The sequence below is a fragment of the Alligator sinensis genome, unplaced genomic scaffold (genome assembly GCF_000455745.1).
Source record: "Alligator sinensis unplaced genomic scaffold, ASM45574v1 scaffold1420_1, whole genome shotgun sequence".
In the NCBI taxonomy this organism is placed as follows: Eukaryota; Metazoa; Chordata; order Crocodylia; family Alligatoridae; genus Alligator; species Alligator sinensis.
This window is the reverse complement of record NW_005842613.1, coordinates 935,391-942,377: the sequence shown is the minus strand read 5'-3', so window position 1 is coordinate 942,377 and position 6,987 is coordinate 935,391. Positions and strand designations below refer to the sequence as shown.

Sequence of the window (6,987 nt, the reverse complement as noted above, 5' to 3'; positions counted from 1 at the left end):
GGGCCCAACCGGGGGAGGCGGCGGCGGCCACTTCCCCGCGCTGCGGCCCCGCGGAGAGCCCTCCGCATGTGTCCGACCTGCTCTGAAAAGCTGCCAAGGAAGGGGCTCCCGCGGCGGCCTGCGCTGCTCCGCGCCCAGAAGCTTTTGTGTCTCGTCTTTTCTTGACCAGCCAGGCTGGTCTCTGGTGCCCTTGAGACGGTTTGGCCTCATCCCGCTGTTGGAAAAGGAGAACAACTGATCACCCTTCTCCTTGTAACAGCCTTCGGCACATGGGAAACTCTTATAATCTTCCCAGTCTTCTCCTTTCTAGACTAAACAAACCAAGTCCGTCGGCCTGTTTCTGTAGATCCTGGTTTCTACATCTCTTATAGTTAGAGTGAAACTAAAGAGTAGGAAGAGTTGAACAGCTGGGATAGCTCCTGACGCTGAAGTTGTGACTTTGTGGAATAATTTTGCTGAAGGAACTGGTGAAAACTTCCACCCCTCCAACCTGTTCCAACTTTTGATGTTTAATACCCAACATTACAGTGCTGTTGTGATTGCAGCATCCAGGTTTAATTGGTAGAGTAGACTTGAATGCTTACACCAAACAACATTTGCCCCAAACCTATTTTCAGTGCACATACCAGGGTGCTTCCTCCCATCCATAAGGAACCTGGTAAACAGGGATCCTGGTTTTCTCTGATTAAAAAAAATATCCAATTTTTGGTTAAAAATAAATAAAAGTAACCCCAAATCCATATTTTTCTTGTGGAAAAATATGGATTTGGGGTTTCTTTTTTTCTTAACTGAAAATTAGGGATTTTTTTTAAATTGTAGAAAATCAGGATCCCTGTTTATTAGGTTTTTTATGCATGGGAGGAAGCACTCTGGTATGTGCACTTGCAATAGGTTTGGGGCAGATATTGTTTGGTGTAGCCATTCTTTAACAAAAAATATTGGGGTTGAAATTAGGCAGTGGAAAAGCCTTTTAAAGCAATTCAGAGGAACAAATGTAGTGAAGAGGAAGCTCCCATCTAATCCGACTAAAACTGGACGATTGTATCGTGGAAATTCACCTGCATGTTCAGCTTTGGTTTCTAATCAATCTTTGTTTGACAGTTGATTTGCATGTCTAATGCCAGAAGGAACTGAGATTTGGTCAGTTTTGTTACTAAAATGTTTCCCATTTCTTAATGTGAATCTTTACTTCTGTGTGGAGCTTCTAGTTCCTAGGTGCTCTAGATGCACAGGTTTCCCTCGATTTTTATGCGGGTTCTTTATATGCAAATTTGCTCTTATGCAATGAGCATATTTAAACCCATAATTTATTATATGTGAGGTAAATTTGCTCTTATGCAATCAGTAAACATGTGTGTGTCCCCCTCCCCTGCCCAAGCAGGTAAGTCTGTGGGAGGAGGGGAACGTGTCCCCACTCACCCCAGCCCCAGCTGCAGTGGCCGTTCTGTTCCCTCTGTTTTGCTGCGTTGTGCAGCCCTGGGAGCAGCACCCCTTCCCCTGCCCCTTCCCTAGTCCCAGCCCCCCTCCCTCACCGCCGTAGGAACATATTCCTATTTGTTACATTGCAAAGTATGTTTGCTTTATGCGAATTTGATTTATGCGCCGTTCTCTGGGAACGCATGTACAGCATAGATAGAGGGAAACCTGTACTGGAAATTGCTCCATCTGCAGCCATGGCCTGGGGTAAACTGGAGGAGCAGCTTTTACCAGTGCATGTTGATCCTACCCAGTAATTCCTGCTAGGAGCTGGGCTGGGTCTTTACTTAGCACATCCTACAAGTCTCAGGGGAAGAGCACCCCCTACTGATTTGCCAGAACCACCTCCTTCATACCAGTCTGTTACCGCCTCTGAAGCTTACCTGGAAACCTTCTAGGACCACACTTGAAGGGAACAAATCCCATAGCATTTTGTTGGAGACGGTTTTTTGTTCAGTTCCTACAGGGCTGCCCCAAAGGTCATAGCAAGAATTATAGTTCCCCAGTGGTATTTACAGTAACTGTTTCATTTTTCCTTCAGTCCCTCAGGTGAATATTTGCAAGGCAGGAGTCCTTGAAGGGAAAGCTTAAAAACAGGGGAAAGATGGGAAGGAGAAAATGGATACACTCAGAGAACCAGTGCACTGAGAGAGAGTACTTTTGTCTAATCATTCAGCTATAATAATCTTAGATGTGATTTCAAAACAGAATTATGGAGAAGTTTAAAATCATAGGGTATTTTTAAATCCTTTAAGCTCTTCAATTGTACTTAATTGAACTTGGTTTACAAATTAATATGGGTTACTCTATAGGCAGTATCACGGTGTCCTTGTTTAATCACTTGATCCATTTCTCTTCTATGTGGAAATCTTTGAATGAAAATTTAGCGCACAAGAATATTGTGACTGTGAAAATGATCACAAATGATCATAGGAACTCAATAGTGTTTGCAAAGCCAGAAACACCTGTTATTATTTTTTTTTAAACTTACGGGAGTACAAATGAACAGCGGCCTTCAAACTTCAGACAAACAGAGTAAGCGCATTTGATACAGAAGGCACAGACAGAATAACTAGAATTTTATGAAGCAGGACTTTATCTCTTCTGATTGCAGCTGCACATCAAAAGCTATGTATTGCTGTGATCTGGGGAGGGGGTATTAGTTACCTTGCTCAGGTCTTAAGCTGTCCTGTTCGTTCTTTTTCTCATATATTAAAACAACAAATAAACAAACAAAAAAACCCACACCCCACTGCTATGAGTTATCTGCCTTGGATGAACTTTGTTCTATTTTCTTAACTCAACTCTAGAAAATTCTTACAGGAGTTGCTTTCCCAATAGGATGACTTGATTTGACTAAATGGTTATATTACTCTGCACATGATAATGTAAAAGGTGAATCATGTCCTACAGCCCTGGGTGCTTTTCATCACTGATCAGTAATTAAAGAATGTTTATATGTACTAGCTACTATATTACATGCTACTTGAATTGCTTGAAATATCATAATTTGTGGCTGCCTTTTACCAAATTAAACATTATAGCATCTGTAACCTGGGTTACAGAACCTGCAAAGATCAAACAGGGAAGTCCCTTGTAGCCCTGGAAGCTGCTTTAAGAATCCTGATGGTCCAAAATGGTATTCATCTGACTCCTAGCTGCATATCATTTTAATATTATTGATTAGTTAGCAGCTCAGGGTGGGGGGTGTCTTTAAATAGGATTCTAGAATGTGGAGGTGTTACAAGTAAGACTAAGCTGATTTTTGCATTTCCGTATGGTACCTGCCGTCTGAATTTCAAATCACTTTTTTCAAACAGGTAAGCCTCTACACCTGTTGTGAGTCAAGTAACTGTGGTATGTCTGCTCTGGCTTCCTCTTGAGTCCTGGAGTATTGCCAAAGCAACTAAGCCCTTTCTGCTCCCTCCCACTTAACACATGCCCATCTGGCAGGTGGGTACCTTAGGCACAGGATTGTACACCAAGACCCCTTCTTTCTCAAGTGATCTTTCCTAGGAGAGCCTGGGCCCGTACAACCTTTCTCCACCACCTAATTGCAGGGTTTGGGAGCAAGTGTGTGGGGCTTGTTTTCTTGGTGGCAGTCCTGGGCTCAGCAGGATTGCAGTCTAGCCATGGTCTATCATCCCTGTTCTACAGACAGCAGGACTGGAATTGAATGGATGTGTGATCAGATTTTCTGCCTTGTTAACTCCCACAACAGGGCCTGATTGTCATCCTTTTGAAAATCTGGTAACATGCTTGACTTGCAAGGAATTGATAGGAGAGCTGAAAATGAGAACCATGAGTTCTGGCTTCTACTTCTTACTACTGTTAGTAGCCAAACAGTCATTTTTGAACTGCAGCTGGTGAGCATTACTTCTTTTGCAGCATTACTAGAGCTTATTTTACATCTGTACAGTCACTACAGTATGAGGCTGATAGAGTCCCTGATAGATTGCACAAGACATGATTGTGTAACACCAGAATGATCTATATGTAACAGCATGATGAAGCAAAAAATATGCAATTCTTGTTAAGACCAAGAGAAAAAGCACCCTTTTTAAATCTATGAAAAGAAAATGAAGAATATACTTGACTTCCACTTTTGTGCTCGTTAAATCCGATGTGTCAGTAATGGTGGGGGGGCATCAGTTGTCACCATTTCCCCAGTGGGCTCTCTTTTTAAAGTAAAAATTAACCTCGGGCCCATTATCTTTAAACAGCTGTCATCCTGGATGGGGTGATGATGCACATTTTGAATAGTGTGCCTGTATTTAAAGCATGCCATCAGGAGTCGGAAAATCTGGGTTCCATTTTGGACTCTGCACTGAATCACTGTGTGACATCAGGGAAGTCATAGCCTTTTTTATTTTCTCATATAGTAACTACTAGGGGTGTACCGATAAAGATTTTCTTGGATGATACTGATAGTGATAGCCGGTGATTAACTGATATTTAGTAAGAGTGTATGGCGTTTTAAACTACTGACATAAATGAACCTTTCGTGTATTTGTTTTGTATTTATAACACATGCACGCGCACATGCCTCCTACCTGCTCAGGCCCTTGGTGAGGAAGGTGGTGACTACCTTATTCCCACATAGGTCACCCCCCTTGCCCTCAGCTACCCACAGCCCTGCTCCCTGTGCAACCTGTGCTAGCGGGTGGGACGGCCCCTCGTGCAGACAGTGGCGCCAGGTGTGTTTGGAGCCCCAGAGAATGGCGCTGCCTCCACACCAGCAGGCCCCACATAGCCGAGCTCCCATGGCCGCTGGGGGGGGAGCCATTTTTACAAAGGCATGGCGTGCCTGGTGGAGTAGAATGTCCCTCTCATGACGCCCTACCCTGCCCGCTTGCAGCCCAGCAGCAGCCCCAGTGCTCAGGTCCCTGAGCAGGTGGTGTTGCCATGGCAGTGGCAGCAGCAGGAGGAGAGCCAGTAATGGTGCCTTTGTTGCTCAGTGCGGGAACCTTGTGACTGCTTCCCAGCACCCCCTCCACCTCCTGCTGCGTGCTGGGACCTGTAGTCTGCCACAGACCTGGACTGGTGACAGGGTGCAGGGACTGGACTACAGTCATCGGGATGCTCTGGGCACATGGTTGTATTTACTGGCTAAAATGACCAAAAAAAGCCTATAGCCAATACCATCACTTCTCTTTTTATCAGTGCTGGTCTGATAGCCAACCGATATTTCAGTGCACCCCTAGTAACTGGTATGTAGAGTTAGGGATGCACTGATAAAGGTTTTCTTAGCTGATACCAATAGCCTATTATTAACTAATCATATCAGCTGATGCCAATATAATAACCAATTTACTTTAAATTGCAAGGCATTCTAAAGTACTGACATAAATAAACTTTTTTTTAGCACACTCCAGCAGCCTTTTGCATCACATGTATCAGCATCCTGGTACTTAAAAAGGGTGGCAGGGGTGCTTCAACTAAAGTTCATCAAATGACCTTTAGTTCAAGTGCCATCACCACTATTTTTAAGTGCAGGGACACTTTTAAGCAAAGCAGAGTGGGGTGAGGGCAGATGCAGGCTTTCCCTGTGGGCTCGGGTCTCTCCACTCAGCTGCCTTTGCCCTGGGAGCCCTGTGCTGGCCATGCGCCCCCTGCCTGCCCAGCAGTGGGGGGCGCAGCTCACCACCCTCACTGCTGCTGGGTGGGCAGAGGGCACACAGTTGGTGTAAGACTCCCTAGGGAGAGGAAGTAGAGTGGAGAGCCCCGAGCCCACAGTGAGCAGCCCACATTTGCCTCATGCACAAATCTGGGTGTGCACATGTCCCCCTATGCCTCCCCTGGGGGGGGTGCAGTGAGGGGGGCTGCCTGTGGCTCTGTTCTGCTCCCCACCCTGGCCCTGGGTCCAATGCACCACCCTGGCTGGGCAGCGGCCCCAGCCCCGGCTCCACTCCCAGCCTCACTGTGGGGGCCTCAATCTGCACCCCCTACCCTTACCCTCCCCCATGCCCCTTCCTCTCCATAGACTTAGCTGCAGGGAGCTGTTCTCCATGCTGCCCAGCTATATTCCTGGCCACGTGCATGTGTGTGGCTGTGCACGTGCATATGGTGCCCCCTGTGTCTCACTCCTGGCAGCCCCAAGCAGGACCCCTTGTGGGCTAGGATGCTGCCTGACTGCAAGGGGACACGAGGCATCCGGGGCCCTCGGACCCACGGGGGAGAGGGATCCCAGGTGTTCAGGGCCTTGGCCAGAAGGCATAATTATCCGTAAACATTATTGGCTGCAATGTCCAAAAAAAGTCGATAGGTGATAACATCATTTTTCCTTTTATCCGATAGTGAACTGATATATTGGCGCATCTCTGTGTAGAATGGCTTCCTACAGCTGTTGAGAGAGAAACATCTAATGTTTGTAGTGTTCTGAGGCCCTGTGATAGAAGGTACCACTGAAGCACTATGCAGTGTAATTATACCCTAACAACGAACTCTTGCCTTTAATGAACATCAGGCTGATATCTACCTGTTTGGATTAATTAGAAATTTGGAGCTCTTAAAATTCTGGATGGGTTTAGCTTTTATTTAACAGCCCACTGTCCAAAAATAGCTTGTCGCTTAGTTTCAAGGAAACATTGAGGCAAGTGTCAACTGCTGCCATCAACATCTGCCTGAACCCGGGGCAGCTCCAAGGCTTCTGCTGTTGCTCAGATCTCTGCTGAGGGGCAGTAGAGGGAAATGTCAGATTCAGGCCTGCAACTGGGAAACCTTAAAACAGCAGATCTGGGTCATTTTCCTTCTGCTGTTGGATGGGAAAGGTGTGAGCAGCAAAAGGCAACACTGGAGGTATTCACCAGTGAGCAGGGTTTAATGGCTTGTCATGTAGCCTTGAAGCAGCCAGGGCACAACGGGATGAGGTGGAGGGCAGAGAATGTTCTTCTTGGTTAGTGACTGGAAGGATGGGGAGTTGAGGGAGCTCAGATTGCCCAGACAGCTAATGAATCCCATTGCCAAATTTTGCAGTGTAGTCACGCACTCCTAAGCACCTCTGCCCCTCTT

At 46.2% G+C, this 6,987-nt stretch overlaps 1 protein-coding gene across 1 annotated transcript in view; it reads left to right on the top strand.

The window, feature by feature from the left end:
- Nucleotides 1–6,987, top strand: part of LOC102381176 (NADPH--cytochrome P450 reductase) — a 65,637-nt gene that overhangs the window by 777 nt on the left and 57,873 nt on the right. The window lies entirely within an intron of this gene.